This window comes from Octopus bimaculoides, chromosome 5, assembly GCF_046866305.1.
Source record: "Octopus bimaculoides isolate indiv1 chromosome 5, ASM4686630v1, whole genome shotgun sequence".
NCBI lineage: Eukaryota > Metazoa > Mollusca > Cephalopoda > Octopoda > Octopodidae > Octopus > Octopus bimaculoides.
The window spans coordinates 52,563,256-52,582,561 of NC_142932.1; the positions used below are offsets into that span (position 1 = coordinate 52,563,256).

At 35.6% G+C, this 19,306-nt stretch overlaps 1 protein-coding gene across 3 annotated transcripts in view; it reads right to left on the reverse strand.

Moving 5' to 3' along the window:
* The window catches only part of LOC106873989 (uncharacterized), a 45,500-nt gene extending 33,259 nt beyond the window's left edge, over window positions 1–12,241 (reverse strand). For 2 of the 3 annotated variants that reach the window (XM_089352267.1, XM_089352266.1), the window contains exon 1: window positions 12,123–12,241. The gene's annotated coding sequence lies outside the window, so the exon portion shown is untranslated. The remainder of the gene's footprint in view (window positions 1–12,122) is intronic. The other variant, XM_089352268.1, reaches the window with a different exon arrangement.
* Between the last annotated feature and the right edge of the window lie 7,065 nt (window positions 12,242–19,306).

The window sequence follows — 19,306 nt, forward strand, 5'->3', positions numbered from 1 at the left end:
ATTTTGTCCAACACCTGTATATTAAAAGAATTAAAGGCAATGCCATGAAACTTCATAATAATCCTTATTATTATTATGCACGGAGAAAAAAAATTGAATAGTGTTCAGTCAACGGTCAATATATATATATATATATATATATATATATATATATATATATATATATACATACATATATTTTTTTACACAAGATCACATGATTTCGACCTTCTCTTTGGTCCTGTCAATGATGGACACTCGATCGCTAGAGATAATAGCAACTCATTTCCCTGCCAGTGAGAAATAGAATTTACCAGTGCAGAATATAGAATGTACCAAAGCAGGTGTCATCATCACGATTAGCCAGTGAGCTGGTTAAAAAGTATATATTAGCAACAGAAGCAATGCTAATACAAAGAAGTAATATTTATCCCTACTTAAATGTGGATGTTCTGTTAGAACAAACTCTACTGTGGTAGATACCATGAGAGAAACTCTAATATTGGCTTTTGGAGCAAAATTCACTCTTGTTTATATTGCTAGCATTTTGCACCAAAAGCCAATGTGAGAGTTTCTCTTATTAGTAACTACGGCAGTATAGTTTGTTCTAATAAAACATCCACATTTTAAGTGGGAATAAATATTACCTCTTAGTATCAATACTGCCTCTTCTGCTAATAAATATATTTTACCAAGGTATGTAGCTATGGTCATGTTTGCTTTGCTCCTTACCCTCACACACACACACACACACACACACACACACACACACATATATATATAATGCATATGCATAGCATTATGTCCTATCAGTAGTAGAAAGTTTTATGACTGACCTAATTTAATACACAGACATGTAAAGAATAAAGCTCTGCTTTGATGAGATTACAAGTTGTTGTGGGCAAGTGGTGCTTCTACTACAGTGAAGGGTTGACTAATGTCTTATGAGTAACATTTGGCAGGCAAAATCTTGTGTAGACATTCCTGCCCATACCCAAACACACTGCATGTATACCTGGTTTCTATTATTTCTCCAATGAAAAGTAATATACTCTCCTATATTCTAGAAGCATTATCAAGCCAATACCACAACAGTACAACTTCTGCAATAAAATCAAACAGAATCAGATAAATCAATCAATATCAAAAATACTTCATTAAGCTCCATTTTCTCTCTTTTTTTTACTTTCATTTTACTGAGGCTTCCTCATTGTTAAATGCAAATATAAATTTTTCTGGAAAAAGCAGAATCTTGCAGTCTAGCTTCTGATCCTTAGTGAAACACCTATAGGCTCCCAGTTTCTTAAATGACACAAAAATTGAGGCTTCACAAGTTTATGTCACTTAAAGATTACTACAAGTATGCCTACACATGAAATTACCTTCCTCCTAAAAATGTTTTCTGAAGACCAAGTCTGTCTAAACTAAGATTTAAGCCTAGCTCTAAATGCAAACAAGGCCATGTGAATTCCTTTTTCTCAACAACTAATCTGGTATTTTCTCCTCATCCTGCCAGTCATTGTCAACAAAGCAGACACAGAAATGACAAACTATATGTCTTCAATACCTCCTCAGCCTGTATATTTAACCTCTACCTTCCTTTATGTTATTCTGTATTCTTTTATTATATTTTGTTCACTAGGTCTTTTCCCAGCGATTTTCTTCTACATCATTTTAAAATTTCTTACTCTTCACTTTTCCCCACTTCTTATCAAATGATAATTCTTATTCTTCTAGTTCCAAGAGCATTTACATGTCTAGAATATCTTCACCTATTGAACTCCATCTCCTATCAACTAGACTGCATGAAGTGACATAACTAAACACAAAAAAAAGAAAAGAAAAACAAAAGTGAAAAAATACAAGACAGTATAAAATTGTTTTGGCAAGCCGTAACAACGCAAGTTGGAAATAAAGGAGAAAATAACAGAAGCAAAGTATATATGAAAGAAACACAAAAAGTTTACACTGCTTCTATATCTAACTTCCATAATACTGGCTTCCCAAATCAATTTTAAGTCTATCTCACTATGTTTCATTTAAACTATATACAACAAGACAGCAAACTTTGCATGGTCAGATATTTTAGTAAAAAAGCTCAAGTATGCTACTGTTTTGTGTGTGTGTGTGTGTGTGTGTGCATATACTTATACAGATACATGTGCATATACATATATGCACAAACATATACACATGCACATATGCACTCGCATACCTTCACACATACATACTGATGCATACACACACACACACACACACACACACACACACATATCAGAGAGAGATAACCCTGAGCAGATTAGAAAGCCGTAGCTTTATAATAGAACAGTCAATATTAGTGACTGACTTGTGCTCACAGATCAGGTCAGAACAAATATAGTAGTAGCAGTGCTATGCCATAATAAGAAATAAACAAACTTTTAGGTTAGTTCAAATACGTTTGTGACATATTTTAACTTCTAAAGGTAATTTCACTGCAAGTTACCTTGAGGAAAAAAAAATTCTCACTTTTAGTAAACTTGCATTTCTTCAATATTTCAGGGTTAGAACCCTGTCATGGGGATATGTAGAGAAATGAGAGGTGGTATAGAAGCTGTTCTCTTTGCTCAGAACGGTGGAGGTTGTCAACATATACCAAAAATTTAACAATGATCACATCAAATTCGATATTAAACACTCTGGAAAATCTGGAGCCTTCTCTCAGCTCTATTTTCAACTTGGGATTATGGCAAAAAGGTCAAATTATACCAACATCTATTAGAAAGTAACCAACAGGAAACAAGTTGGGCCTTACTACCAGAGCTAAAGCCAACTATGTATGAAACAAAATTTTACATACAAGCAACAAGTGCAGTAACATAACATACTAAGCTCTTAAAATCAAATGGTTCTACAAGATCCTGCAAGACAGTGGCTATCCAGCATCTTTCACCAAACAACAGTATATCAATAGCAGTAATGTTAGTAACCATCATTAGAAGGTTCAAAGCACTGGTGCTGATGTTGCATAAAACACGCTGATGATGGTGCCATGTAAAAAGCTCTGGTGATAGTACCACATACAAAGGAATGGTGATGGTGCCATGTCAAAAGCACCCAGTACTTCTAAGAACTACCTTACTTTGGAAACAGAACTATTACTGCAATCTACTGAGCGATCTGCAAGGAGGTTCTGAACATGCAGATGGTGCAGAAGTTACTGTTCTGAGATCAAACTACAAACAGCAATGGTGGAGGGGTTGCTCACTTCCCAATTTCCCCATCAACACCATGTGTTTAAGGGTTTAAGTAGCATATGAAGTGGTCTGAAGCAAATGTGGTACATCCTATGTTGGGAACACCACCAGAAAGCAACACATATGTCTCAAAGAATGCATCTTTTATTTTTTATCCTTTACTGATTTCAATCATTAGATTGTGGCCATGCAGGGACACCACCTTGAAGAATTTTACTGGTACAAATTGACCCCAATACTTTGGGCTTCTTTGTGGTTCTGTCTACCAAATCCACTCTAGCACACTGCTCTACTCAAGAAGATCAGTCGACCACAGCAGGATTGATACCAATGCTGGTGCCACATAAAAAGCACCCAGTACACTCTGTGGAGTGGTTGGCATTAGGAAACCATGTAGAACAAACAATGGAGCCTTGTACAGCCCCTGGCCTTACCAGCTCCAATCAAATCATCCAGCCTGTGCTAGCATGGAAAATGGATGTTAAATGATCATGATATATATGTGCAAGTCTGTATGTATATATATATATATATATATATATATAAAAAATTTTAAGTGTGAAAATACTGGCACAGTGATGAAAATTGAACAAACAGAGAATGAATCAACCTTATTGTTGAGAAAACAAGAGTAAAACATGGCACTATAGGAGGGATTTAGTGGATTATGAGAACTATCGAGTCAGTATCAAAAGGTATAGAGATTAACTTTGACAGGTAGAAAGCAACTGCCTTTAATAAACAAAGAATGAAACTGAAGATTTACACAGGGAGAAGACAGATAGGATTAAAGTAGTTTAGATGACTGAATTTGACAAATACTACCAAATGCTGAGGGCTGAATGGAAATAAAAATCACAGGAAAAAAAGGTTGATATTTCATTGTAGCAAAGCAGTGTTTTTCAGTCATTTTTAATTTGTAATGCACTAGAGATCAAATGGCAGAAATACTGGTGCCCTTTGCACAGATATTTGTTTTAAAATTAAAAGTGATTGAAAAGAAAAAGCCTAAAGTTATACTTTTAAAAATCTTCAGTGCACCGAGATATTCCATGCATTGCACCAGTTATATAGTAATTAAAGAAATATTTTGTGCTTTAATAGGTGACAATTAAAAAATTGTATACAATAGCAATACATTTTCTATGAATGACATTGTACATATGTGAAAAAAATCATGTTATATCCCAATACCTTATCTAAAACTGTTCATTTTTTTAAAAGATGTATGTGTGTGTACTGTAACTTTGACCTGTGATTTTTCTGGCATTTTTCCCTAAGAATTTTTTTTTTACCCATTTATGTTGGGATTCACAGATTTCAGATGACATGGGAGTCAAATGAGAAAAGTAAACTGAAAGGCTAAAACTCTTAATTACTGTTTCTTTCTTTCTTTTCTTTTCTTTTTTTTGTAGAAAATTGTTTTTATTTATATCAAAAATTTTTCTTAAGGTAATATAAATAGAGTCACATGAAAATACAGAGGCCCTGAAGGAGTCTGAATGAAACAACTGGACTAAAGTGTCTGAATATTTTCTAAAGAAAAATAAATCCTCAACACAGACTGACTGGCACCAAAATAATCATAATGTTTATGATTACTTTTTTAAAAAAAATAACAAAAGGGCTTATGAATATAATCAAACCATGAATGAAAAACAGAAAACCTAGAAACTTAAAGTAAAAAAAAATGAACATAAAGAACAACAAACCCAAATGTCCAGACTGGTGGACACCACCAAAGTATTTAGCTGACCAAATAGAAAAGATACCAAAAATATGATAAACATCAGTTGAGTACCAAGCAAAGCAACTAATTAATGAAGGACCAATGTAGTATGGTCACAATACAACAATTGACAGACTAACTGAAAAGATATTGGTATAAAAGACGAAACACAATAGGATTAAGGAAGGTAGAGGAAGGGATCAGTTAGTTTTTTAATGACATATTATCTTCTTACTTCAGCCTTTCAACTTCATCTCTGAGCCACATGAGAGAATAGGACCAGGGGGAAGGGCAGTGGAATTTCATTTTCGTTTTAATTATTTGTTTAGTTTTGTCTGATTCTTTTTTTTTTTTTATTATTACATTTCAGCTTGGGAAAGACATTGTAAGGAAGTGTTTTAGTCACTTGTTTTCACAACCAGCAATGATAATAATAATAATAATAATAATAATAATAATAATAATAATGCCGCCGCCGCCGCCACCACCATTACTGCTACCACAACTATTTCCTTTACCACCATCAACTAATAACATCACTACACTTAAGCCAATAAGCAGGCCTGTATGTGGTTGCACCTCCTGATAGAGGTAGCAGGTAATCTCCCTCCAATCACACACGCCCTACCATCCTTAAAAATAAATACACACACACACACACACATTGGATAATGTTCTCCTAGAGATATCATCAATTTTTACAACTACTTTCTAAGCAGGGATGGTTTGACCAGGTTATTATGGTTCAAATCATTTCTCATTCGACTTACTGCTTTTAATCAAAGATGTGCTCCTAGATCAATAATGGACGTCCTGGAATTAAACATCACCTCTACCACTACCATAACTACAACCAATACCTCTATGATATTTATCACAGTTATTGTTGAGGTGAATTGGCTGAGTCATTAGAGCATTAAATTGATGTATTTGTCCCAGTTTCTTTATTTTACTTTGTAGGTTCAAAACCTGCTAATGTCACTTAATTTCAGAAATGTTAATGTGTCAGACAGGATACTTTGTGGAATCTATTCAGGCAGGGCTGAGTAAGAAGTTCGCTTCCCAACCACACAGTTCTGGGTTTAGTTTCTGAACCCAGAACTGTGTGGTTGGGAAGCGAACTTCTGTGTGGCACCTTGCGCAAAAGTCTTCTGCTATAGCCAACAAAAGTTTGTGAGTGGATTTGGTAGATGGAAACAGAAAGAAGCCTGTCAATTGTGTATAAATATCTGTATGTATGTCTTTGTGCTTGTATTTGTCCCCCATCACTGCTTGACAACCAGTGTTGGTATGTTTAGATCCCCATCACTTAGCAGTTTGGCAAAAGTGACCACTAGAATAAGAACCAGGCTTAAAAAGAAAATAAGTACTGGGGTGCTCCAGCATGGCCACAATCTAGTGACTGAAACAAGTAAAATGTAATGGTAACATCTACATTAGTATTGATACCAAATTGTATCAGTGTTAGTTTCCTTTTGGGCAACACTATTGACATGAACAGAGGAGACTTGTATACATAGAGCAATAGCCAGTCTTTCACAAAAGTATCTTACCCAAGTTATGCCAAGGAACTATTGAAGTAGAGAATCCTATGGTCAACAATGACAGAAGGAAGGTCTAGAATGTTAACCTATCTTCAGACCAAAATTTACAGAAGAAAAAAAAAAAAAAAGTTGGTAGACTTATACACCAATTACAACTTTGGGAGGCCTAAAAATTTTATGTGAAATGAAGCAAGATTTGGAAAGATAGTGACAATACCTAAATGTTTACATTACATATTATATTGACTTGGAATGAAATGCCACTAAACATTTTCCCTGGAATGCTAATGATTTTTCCAGCTCACTGCTTTGACCTAAAATTTTGGCACAGGGTCAGCTTTTTTTGAAGGGAGGGAAAAGTCAATTACTTGACTGGTACTTATTTTATCGACCCTGAAAGGCAACACTGATTCGGTGGAATTTGAGCTCAGAACATTGACATGCAAAAATGCTGCTAAGCATTTTGTCTGATGTGCTAACAGTTTTGCCAGTTTGCTGCCTTACCTGTAATAGTTATATAACAAAAACAAAAATGTTACCCTTTCCTACTTATGGATTTTTTTTTTTTATATTTCAACAGTCCTTACTGACCCTGCTATAAACATGATCCTTCATGTACATACAACACCCACTACTCCACAATATTACAGTTGCTTCCTATTAAGTCACAGCATGTTAAGATATTTGCATGAAGTTTAGAAGCTGTAGACTATAAACTTTCTGAAGGTGTGAATATTTAAGAATGTAGGCACAGATAAGACAAGAATGTAAGCACAGGTAAGACAAAAATGTAAGCACAGGTAAGACTGTGCAGTTATGAAGTTCACTTTGCAAACCATGTGGCTTCAGTCCCCATCCCACTTCCACCTTGAGCAAGTGTGTTCACTACAGCAACTGCATAAAGTAGTATTCTCTTAACAATTCTTTCTGCACACCCATTCACTCTATCTAGTATTCATTCTTTTGTGGAGTATATAGCACAAAATGTATGGACAGCATGGAACAGACAATAGATCTTTGTTCCTTTTCATCTTTTATTTGTTTCAGTCACTGGGCTGTGACCATGCTGGGGCACCATCTTGAAGGGTTTAGTCAAACAAATCGACCCCAGGACTTATTCTATCGGTCTCTTTTGCTGAACCAGTAAGTTACGAGGACGTAAACACACCAGCATCGGTTCTCAAGCGATGTTGGGGGGACAAACACAGACACACAAACATATACACACATACATATATATACATATATATATATATATATATATATATATATATATATATATATATATATATATATATATATATGATGGGTTTCTTTCAGTTTCGGCCAACCAAATTCACTCACAAGGCTTTGGTCGGCCTGAGGCTATAGTAGTATAGTAGAAGACATTTGCCCAAGGTGCCACGCAATGGGACTGAACCCAGAACCATGTGGTTGGTAAGCAAGCTACTTACCACACAGCCACTCCTGCGCTGTGTGGAATCAGAAAATGGGAGAAAACCTCAAATCAAAAAGCACATCAACTGGATCACATTTATAGCTTATTATTTAATACAAAACATGGCATAACATTTATGTGATTTAAATGTTATGTCACATAGATGTTATGCCATGTTTTTTATTAAATAATAAGCTATAAATGGGGCCCAATTGATGTGCATGTTGATCTGAGGTCTTCTCCATTTTCTGATTATTTATATTTGTTTCCTGATAAACTTTTGTTTATTCTGTTGTTACCTGTACCATAAGAGCATAGTGTGCCTGCATACCCATGCCCAGAGATAACATGGGTGACGGATACCACTAGTATATACGAATATTTTATCCCTTAGTTAGTTATTATAACTGCTAACACTGCTTAGATACACACACACACACACACACACACACACACACATATATATATATATATATATATATATATATATATATATATGAAGAAAACAGCAAATGGAGAAGTACTGATTAACAACTATAGACTTACATCAATTATCATTTATTAATTCAATGCAAACAGACTGCATCCTATCTAACAGCTGTTTCTACTTCCAATGTTATATGGTATTGCAAAATATTAATCATATTTGGTAATAAAACCAATTTGAAACAAAGAGCTTCATCAGAGTGAAGAATAAATAGTCTTTTACTTAACGGCCCAAAGAGACACACAAGCAAAATGGTATGATTACAACTATATTCAACTTTACTCTATTTATTCTTCAAATCTGATGAAGCTCCTTGTTTCAGATTGATTTTATTATGAAATATGATTAATATTTTTACATATTTTGAATATCAATGGCAATACCATATAACATTAGAAGCAGAAACAACTGTTAGATGGGATGCATCTATTTGCATTGAATTAATAAATAATAATTGACGTAAGTCAATTGTTGTTAATCAGTACTTCTCCATTTTCTGTTTTCTTTAAATTTTGATTCTTGATAAACCCATGATTATCCTTGTCTTTACCTATAACAGCTTATGAACATAATATGTTTGCATATGTATGCCCATGGTTAAATATAGGTAATATACCAGTAGTGTAATGGATACTTCTATCCCTTAGATGGTTATCTTAACCTCTAACTCAACTAACCTATATATATATATATATATATATATATATATATATATATGACGAACTTCTTCCAGTTTCTGTCTAATAAATCTACTCACAAGGCTTTGGTTGGCCTGAGGCTATAGTAGAAGACACTTGCCCAAGGTGCCACACAGTGGGACTGAACCAAGAACCATGGGGTTGGGAAGCAAGCTTCTTACTACACGGCCACACCCATGCTCTTTCCAACAGGAAACTGAATTCCAGGTTTGGTTCAGGGTGAGAGAATCATATATCTGTCATTCTCAAATGACAGTGTTTATAAGAAATATATCTGTTTGCAGTAATACATATTGTCAACAAAAAGAAAAAAAAGTGTCTATGTGAGTGATATTACCCCGAGTTATAAAATGAGTTATTTTTATTGTCAGCTCTAGGTGTGAATCAATCTAGCATGTAAGTTGCTAGATATTCATATCTCTTATGCTAATGGGAATGTGTGTGTGTATATGTGTGTGTGTGTGTGTAACAATATCAAATATGAACACGTTTGTGTAAGTCACTCCACCAAATTTAAATGATATCTATACGGCTGTCTGTATTTCCTCTCTATTCTTCTTATGCTTTGCTAATGCTCCTAAAAATATGGTAACCTTCACTTAAATATTACCTTGACTTAGCTAAATCTATCCCTACATCACTCCTATTCACCTACCATAGACACAATTAAAACCACTCCTCTCTCTCTTGCTTTCGCTCTATCACACACACACACACACACACACACACACACACAATCATCATCATCACTGAAAAGTCTTGCTTTCCCACTTCTGCCTTTCTTCAACTCTCATTGTTGTTTATCCCAAGTTCAGCCCTAACTATGCAAACCAATGACGAAGAAAGCTTTTCAGCTTTAATCATTAGTTTCTTTTTTTTAAAAAAAAAAAAAGAAAAAGAAAAAGGGTACCAAGCCAGGTTAAGGACCTTGTCAAACTGTGATGAGATCTGCTACTGGTACCAAGTAAACCACTACAACCTGTTCTATGCTCAAGTGGTTGCCAACTAAACCACCCCCACTTAAGTAGCTTGCTACTCATGTGAAGAATGTCTGAACACCCAGCAGGACTAGAAACAAGGCCTGTTGAAGAATGGATGAGCTCCCCGTGGGCCAATGGCCTTCCAGTTGGGGAAAGCAATGGCAAACCAAGAAAATACTATGAGAATGTGAGAATGAAGTAACGCTATAGCTTCATCCAATACGAGAACTTGCATTTAATTGGGAAGACTTTTGTTGTAGTGTCATCAATACTTTGTAAAAAAGCGTACCATGATGATGATGATGATAACAATCTAGGATCCCATTAGTTAATTAATCTATTTTATTAATGAAGGCATGTGGCTTGGTGGTTAGGATATGTGGCTCACTATCCTAAGGTCGTGAGTTTAATTCCTGGCAATGCATTGTGTCCTTGAGCAAGACACTTTATTTCATGTTGCTCCAGTTCACTCAGTTGGAAAAAATTAGTAGTACCTGTATTTCAAATGGCCAGCCTTGACACAGTCTGTGTCACTCCCAGAGAACTATGTTAAAAGTACATATGTCTGTGGAGTGCACAGCCACATGAATGTTAATTTCACAAGCATTCTGTTCTGCTGATCAGATCAACTGCAACCCTTGCCATCATAACCGACAGAGTTCCAGCAATTTTATTTAAGTGAAACTTGACTATGTCTATGATGATGACCACACAGAAGTTCCTTTGATGGCTGAGGTATGGTGTAATAGTCCAATGAAACCTAGTCATTCCCTGTAGTATCATCATTGAACAGTTATAAAATTTATTCAAATAATAATAGGATCCATCATACCTTTATTTTACCAAAAATCCTCAGCACCATAATGCTAATAATATGGATCATGGAAGTTGCAGAAACAATTATAACTCAACTGATTAGGATGAGATGCAGTTTGGTTTTGTGCCCGATCAACTAAAATGATTAGTCCCTCTGTTTAAAATATCTGGTGAAGTAGACTACAGCCAAGTCACCCATATAGTTAATTGGGTTAACAGGAAGGTATCATATCTGATGAGTGGTGTAGCAGTATTATTCAAGGGTAGATGCCTCAGAGAGAAGTAATTACAGAGGTATCAAAGTGCTAGACCAGGTCATGAAAATTACAAGATTATAGCTCATCAAATTAGGAAAAGAGTTAGACAAGGTAAGAGGCAATTTGATTTTGTACCCAGAAGTACCAATGATGTCACTGAGTACAGCAATGAATTAGTGTGCAGGTAGGAGTATTTGGTACAAAGCCACCTCCCTCAATATTGTACTCCTACTCAGTGGAGGGGTTTTGTCTTGTGAGTTACTCAGTTGTGAAAGTAGACACCAGATCCCATCAACCTGTCCAACCCATACCTTCATGGAAAACAGACATTAACTGATGATGATGATGCTGATGATTAAATGAAATAAAAATTGTTTCTGAAAGAAAACATTATATATATATGTTATATATGTTTTGCAAAATAAATTTTTATTAAGTTTTAATAAAAGACATCTTATCTTGTACAATTTTTTTACAGACTCATTGAGTTCCTTGGAGCCTCCTCAGAAAAACAGTGACAAAAGGTAGCACTATTTAGCCTCATGTAAGCACTGTGAAGCAGATAAAAAAAAGAAAAAAAATTCTAAAATACTTCCTAGCTTAAATAATCATTTACCTTTAAAAGAAAGCTAGTATAACTAGAATTAAGTCAATCAATATGTCCTTTTCTTAATTGTAGATTCTGATTTAGCTGTAACCATGACAACCATGCAGAGTCTCCCACACTGCTTCAAGAACAATCATGTTTGTGAATGAGGAGGTGTAGCAATTATGAGACATCAGGTATGGTGTCATTACAGATGTGTCATAGAGATTACACTAACTGACTCAAAATATCAGGTTATCTGTATTAAAAGCTCAGGTATCAGATACTTTTGGCTTCTCAAACATCCGCACAGCAGGTGTGCAATGGTCATCATATCAACCAGGTAAAATATCTAGTTACAATGATTCATACCTTTGATGAAATTACTGATATGAAATATCACAGATGCAGCTGATCATCAGGTTAGTAATACTGGACAGAGAGATCTTGTTGCATTCATGAAATGTGTAAATTTGCTACGGCAATGTTCTAAAAATAAAAGAAAAGAAAAATAAATATATATAGGTACTGGTGTAGTTGTGTGGTAAGAAGCTTGCTTCCCAACCACATGGTTCTAGGTTCAGTTTCACTGCATGCCACCTTGAGCAAGTGTTTTCTACTATTGACTTGAGCTGACCAAAACCTTGTGAATAGATGTGGTAAACAGAAAAAGAAAGAAGCCCATTGTATGTGTGTGTGTGCATTTTGTGTGTGTGTTTTGTATGTGTACATTTTGTGTGTGTGTTTTGTATGTGTGCATTTTGTGTGTGTGTTTTGTATGTGTGCTTGTGTCTGTGTTTGTCCCCCCACCACTGCTTGACAGCTGGTCTTTGTTTCTTTACATCCTCATAACTTAGTGGTTTAGTGAAAAGAGACTGATAGTGTAAGTACCATGCTTAAAAAAGTAAAAAAAAAATTTCTGGGTTGATACATTTGACTACAAGTTTTTCAAGGTGGTGCCCCAGTATGTCCATAGCCTAATGACAGAAACATGAAAGATGAAGGAAATTAAAAGGGCATTTGCATTTGATTTAGCTACTAAAGGCACTGAAATTACTTGGTGATAACAGACCAGAGTAGCATTGTTTAACAGAATGTTACAAGGGCTATTTAGGTGCACCATAGCTTTAAAACAAATTTAATTTAAGGTGTTAAAGATTCCATACTAGTACTCAAATATCTTGCAAAACATGTCATTCATAATTTTGTTTAAGCAAAGGTGATTAATAAAACAAAGAGACAATAGATTTTCTGCTTCTTTTTTCCCCGCTAAAATTTTAACTTTAAAAAATTTTTGTAAATATAAACTTTTAATTTAAAGCACATCAGCAACATTGTGTTTGATCTTCAATCATCAACAGAGTTTAAACAAAGAACCACTAAACTAGAGCTTAGTAGCAGCAGTAGTAGTGGTAGTTGTGTAGTAGTTGTAGTATTAGTAATAATTATTTTCTAATATCAGTTAGAAATACCCACCCACTACAAAAGACCCAAGATCCTAAAACCAAGGTACCATGTAAGAAGCACTGCTGTGAGTGCTGGTGCCACTTAAAAAGCAGTGGTGATGGTGCTACATAAAAAGCACTAGTGCTTGTTCCACATAAGCACTGGTGATGGTGCCATGTAAAAGACACCCAGTCTGAATACAGCCAATTTCCTCCAGAAAGAGGGATGTTTAAACAAATAGAAAGAAATCCCAATACAGGATTGATACTTCTCGATACTTATTGAAAGATAAAAGAAAAAGTTAACTTTGTCAGTATTTGAATTCAAAGCAGAGAGAGCTTGAACAAATGCTGCAAGACAATCTATCTAATGCTCTAACAAGTCTGCAAGTTGGCTACCTGAATGAAGCTTCCCCACTGCACAATAATGAAATGCACTCCACTGAAGTTTCTTAAATTTCTAAACTTGCTAAATGTATTCATCTCAATCAATTCTTATGACCTAACAGTTCAATTCTGGGATTCTTCTACAAATACTACCTTATATAACTTCAAGCTAAGCATCAACTCTTAATTTCCCAATTAAAGGAGTGTCTCTCAGCTCATGAGAAACATAAAATAAGTTTTACTTATATTTAATAACTTATTTTCTCCACATGACTGTATTTTCCAAATCTTCACATGTTTGCTTCATTACATTTTGTGCTACACTTGTTTACAAAATAATAACAGTAATTCAATGCACTTCGCTATATTAAGTTCGTAACAGATGTCACATGAAGCATCAAGTTCATCACAATGTGTGTGTGTGTATAAATATATATTCTTTTATTCTTTTACTTGCTTCAGTCACTTGATTGCAGCCATGCTGGAGCACTGCCTTGAAGGGTTTTAGTCAAACAAATCAACCTCAGTACTTATTTTTTAAAGCCTAATACTTATTCTATTGGTCTCTTTGGCTGAACCACTAAGTTATGGGGACATAAACATACCAACACCGGTTGCCAAGCAGAGATGAGGAGACAAACACAGACACAAACAGATATGTCTACCAAATCCACTCACAAGCCTTTGGTCGACCCATGGCTATAGTTGACCCAGAACCATTTGGTTGAGAAGCAAGCTTCCTACCACACAGCCATGCCTGCACCCACATATATATATACACGTGTGCCATTGGTAATTTCTTTTCCTTCTTTAGACTTTTCCCTTTCTCCTTTCCAACAAAGAGCTATGCTTGAAACATCAAACTCTCTCCTTTCACCGAGCATCAAGGTTATACATTTCTTATGCACATCCTCGCATTATCTGCTTTTATTTGCTTATTTGAATTGTTTATATATGGACAGAGGGAGTGTTCTATAGTGTTTGGATGACAATCTTTATATAGATATAATACAAAGTAAATTGTTTTATACAATATTTTATGATTAAAAAGCTTGCTTTGCAAGCACATGGTTTTGGGTTCAGTCCCACTGCACAGCACCTTGGGCAAGTGTTTTCTGTTATAGCCACAGGGCAATCGGTAGCTTACAAGTAAACTTGAGAGAAAGAAACTGTACAGAAGTCCATCATATATATGTGAGTGCATCTTTGTCTCAGCACCACTTTTCAAGTGGTGTTGGGTTGTTTACATCCCCATAACTAATGAGTTTATAAATAAGACTGATAGATAAAGTACCAGACTTTATAAAATAAGTATTGAAAGGAATTTAATGAACTAAAACCCTGCATGGTCACAGATCAATGACTTCAACAAGTAAAAGATAAATTGTAGGACAATCAAACTATATAATAATATACCTTTATCTTTAATTTTTTACTTCTTTCAGTCAGTTAGACTGTGGCCATTCTGGGGCACTGCCTTGAAGAACTTTAGTCAAATGAATCAACTCCGGTACTTACTGTTTTTTTAAAGTCTGGTACTTGTTCTATCAGTCTCTTTTGCTGAAGCACTGAGTTACAGGGACATAAACAAACCAACACAAGTTATCAAGTAGTGGTGGTGGACAAACAAAGACACACACACACACAATGGAGTTCTTTCAGTTTCCATCTACTAGATCTACTCACAAAGCTTTGATCGACTTTAGGCTATAGTAGAAGACATTTGCTCAAGGTACCATGCAGTGAAACTGAAACTAGAACCATGAGGTTGGGAAGGAAACTTAACACACATCCATGCCTTTGCCTTAATTTAATTAATTTAAATTCTGTTGTCTTCCCTGCCATGTTTGATCAGAGCCAGCAACTAAGAAAATGGTTGCTTCTCCTTATTACCGGAGTAAAAATAAAGGAGTAATGGGTAAAAATAGGATATAATGATTGACTGCTGAATGTATCCTGCTTCATGCTCAAAATTTCTGAGTTGTATCACTGACTCAATTTAAGCTGCTGCACTAACTTGATGCTGATCATGCACTCTTTTAGTCTTAATACTTATTTTTGCCAACTGAGTAGACAGGACCAATGTAAAATAAAGTGTCTTGCCCACGGATACAACATGCTTCTCTCACTGGGAATTGAACTTATAGCCTTATGATTGAGAGTTCAGTTGCTTAACCACTAAGCCATATGTCTTCTCAGCATGGGTATAATTTTAATCTGTTAAAATTTCTTGGTTCACGACATCATGTATGTCAATATCAACTCAACAAACGTAACAGATTTTTATGGAGAATTATTCTTCTGGATGCCTTTGTGTGTTGTGTTGTTGTTCAGTCTCAGCTCAGCTCTGATTGAACAGACCTCTTATCAAAGGCTTTGCACCTATGCTATTCTGTTTTCTTGAATAACCAAGAGTATATTGTCTATCCAATGTACTAAAAAGTTAACAGTCTGCTGGATCTTTTTCTTTTTTTTTTCTTTTTTTTTTCTTTTCAAAACCTGGAAAAGGTGTGTTTATAAAACACTAATCTGTAAAAAGAAGCACTGAGCTACAAAGCACTGAAATCCACTGAATGAATGTATACACTTCATTACCTAAAGCTATGAAGCATACCATAAATAGTGCATACATCCAATAGCAATTGTTAATGCTTGTTAACATGCTGGTTGTATGTGCAAAACTAATTATTTTAAAAAGTTAACAATTTTAAATGTGAAAGTTACATTACTGAATAAATATGTTTGTACTGATAAAAAAGCTCCAGTACACAACCTTAGAATAAAAGTATGGATATAAAAAAGAAGTATAGCTTATGGTTGATTAAAATTAATCCATAATTAAACTTCAACCCTTTAGCATTCAGATTACTCTGACAAACGTAATGCTTATTCATTCATGTGGTTTTGAATCAAACATGCATTATCTCATACCTTTGAGAATTTCACAATGTAACTGCTTATGCTTTAGAATGACATTGTATGGTAGGTGTGAGAGGCTTTATCTGGTCAGTATGAACATAAAACAGGTACAATACTTGGGCCAAATATGGCTGGTTTAAAAGCTGAAGGGTTTAGTCATAAGAGGTATGAAAACATTAAATATTTTACTGATTTTTCACTATATGATGTATGTGTGGTGGGTTATAGTATATTTGAGTTCACATTGTACTCATGTGAATATGGAAAAACAACTTACAAAAATAATTCAGTGACCTCACTGCTGCTGTTGCCATGTAAAAAGTACCCAATACACTTTGTTAAATAGTTGGCATCAGGAATGGTATTGAGATGTAGAAACCATGCCAAAATAGACAACAGTTTGGAGCAGTCTTCTGATTTGCCATTTCCTGTCAAACTGTCTTAATCATAGCAGTATAAAAAAACAGTAGTTGAGTGATAATGATGAATGATAATGATGACATGTATATATGTATAACCAAATTCTTCAAATAAACTAACTTAACTTTTCTTTTAGGTGCAGGCATAGCTACATGGTTAAAAGAAGCTTGCTTACAACCATGTGGTTTTGGGGTCACTTGCACTGTGTAACACCTTGGACAAGCATCATCTTCTTTAGTCATGGGTTGACCAAACCTTTATGAGTAGATTTAGTAAATGGAAACAGAAAAAAGCCTGTTTTTGTGTGTGTGTGCATATATATATATATATATATATATATATATATATATATGTGTGTGTGTGTGTGTGTGTGTGTGTGTGTGTGCATATATATATATATATATATGTGTGTATATTTATATTTTTATATACACACACACACACAGGGCTCTTAGCAGAACCAAAGGCTCCAAGGCAAATTAATGCACTGAGCCCCTACGTCTATTTACTGACAATAAGCCACAGAATACATACAGGGGTTGGAGAAAATAATGGAAACACCTAGCATCATAGTATCATAATTTTGAAATATCTATAAAACCATCAAAAGCTTGTTTATTTTTATGTTTCTGGATTTAGCAAGATCGTTGCCAGTGCCACTGGACTGGCTCCTGTGCAGGTGGCACGTAAAATACACCATTTTGAGCGTGGCTGTTGCCACTACCGCCTGACTGGCCTTCATGCCAGTGGCACGTAAAAGCACCCACTACACTCTCGGAGTGGTTGGCATTAGGAAGGGCATCCAACTGTAGAAATTCTGCCAAATCAGATTGGAGCCTGGTGTAGCCATCTGGTTCACCAGTTCTCAGTCAAATCGTCCAACCCATGCTAGCATGGAAAGCGGACGTTAAACGATGATGATGACGATGATGATGTTGCTTAATGTTTTGCTAACATTGCTGTTTCTTTTCAGATATCATCAGAAAAGGGTAATTAAAATTCATTAAAATGACAGATCTATCGGACTTTCAAAGAGGTCAAATTGTTGGTGTTCATATGGCAAGTGCCAGCATAATGAAAAAAGCCAAAATGTTTGGTGTATCAAGAACTACTGTCTCAAAAGTAATGACAGCCTTTGAGAAAGAGGGAAAAACCTCCTCGTCAAAATAAAACTCCGGAAGAAAACCAAAACTTTCAGATAGGGACCGTCAGACTCTTATGCAAAATGTTAGAAAGGACAGCTCCCAAAATTACTGCAGGGCTTAATGACCACCTTGAGAGCCCAGTTTCCACAAAAATTGTTCCCTGGGAGCTGCAAAAAGCCAGATTTCATGGGAGGACTGCAATCAGAAAACCAATACTTTCAAAAATATTGCAAAGCATTTAGAGTGGAGTAAAAACCTACAGAATAGGTCCCTAGAGCAGTAGAAGAATGTTATTTTCTTGGAAGAGTCATCCTTTACCCTATTTCTGACCACTGGCCAAGTATGCATGTGGAGACAGCCAAAAGAAGTATTTAACCCAGATTGCCTTCTTCCAACTGTTAAACATTGAGGAGGATCTGTGATGATATGTGTGGGGGGCTATATCTTGGAAATCTGCCAGTCAATAGTTTCCTTTCATGGCAGAATTAATAGTCAAGACTATTTAAGAATTTTATCTGTTCAAATTCATCCTATGATTGCAGAACTGTTTCTGGAGGGAAACGCAGTCTTTCAGAATGATAATGCACCAACTCACACAGCTAAAGTTTTTACTGAATGGCATGAGGAACATTCTAGTAAACTTGAACATCTTATCTGGCCACCACAGCCTCCAGATCTCAATATTATTGAACATTTATGGTGCATTTTAGAAAAACAAGTAAGCAGTCGATATCCTCCACCATCATCACTACAAGAACTGGAGATTGTTTTAGCTGAAGATTGGACAAAAATTCCTTTGGAAACAATTCAAACTTTGTACGAGTCCATACCTCATAGAATTCAAGCTGTAATTACTGCCAAAGGTGGTCCTACCCTATATCAAAATAAATTTGTTTGAAATTTTAAGGTGTCTCCATTACTTTGTCCAACCCCTGTAGATCAGAACAGAGCAAACAGACCCATGAGGCCCCTGGGCAACTGCCCACTATACCTACACCTTAAACCAGCCCTGTGTGTGTGTGTGTGTGTGTGTGTGTGTGTGTGTGTGTGTGTGTGTGTGTGTGTGTGTGTGTGTGTGTGTGTGTGTGTGTGTGTGTGTGTGTGTGTGTGTGTGTGTGTGTGTGTGTGTGTGTGTGTGTGTGTGTGTGTGTGTGTGTGTGTGTGTGTGTGTGTGTGTGTGTGTGTGTGTGTGTGTGTGTGTGTGTGTGTGTGTGTGTGTGTGTGTGTGTGTGTGTGTGTG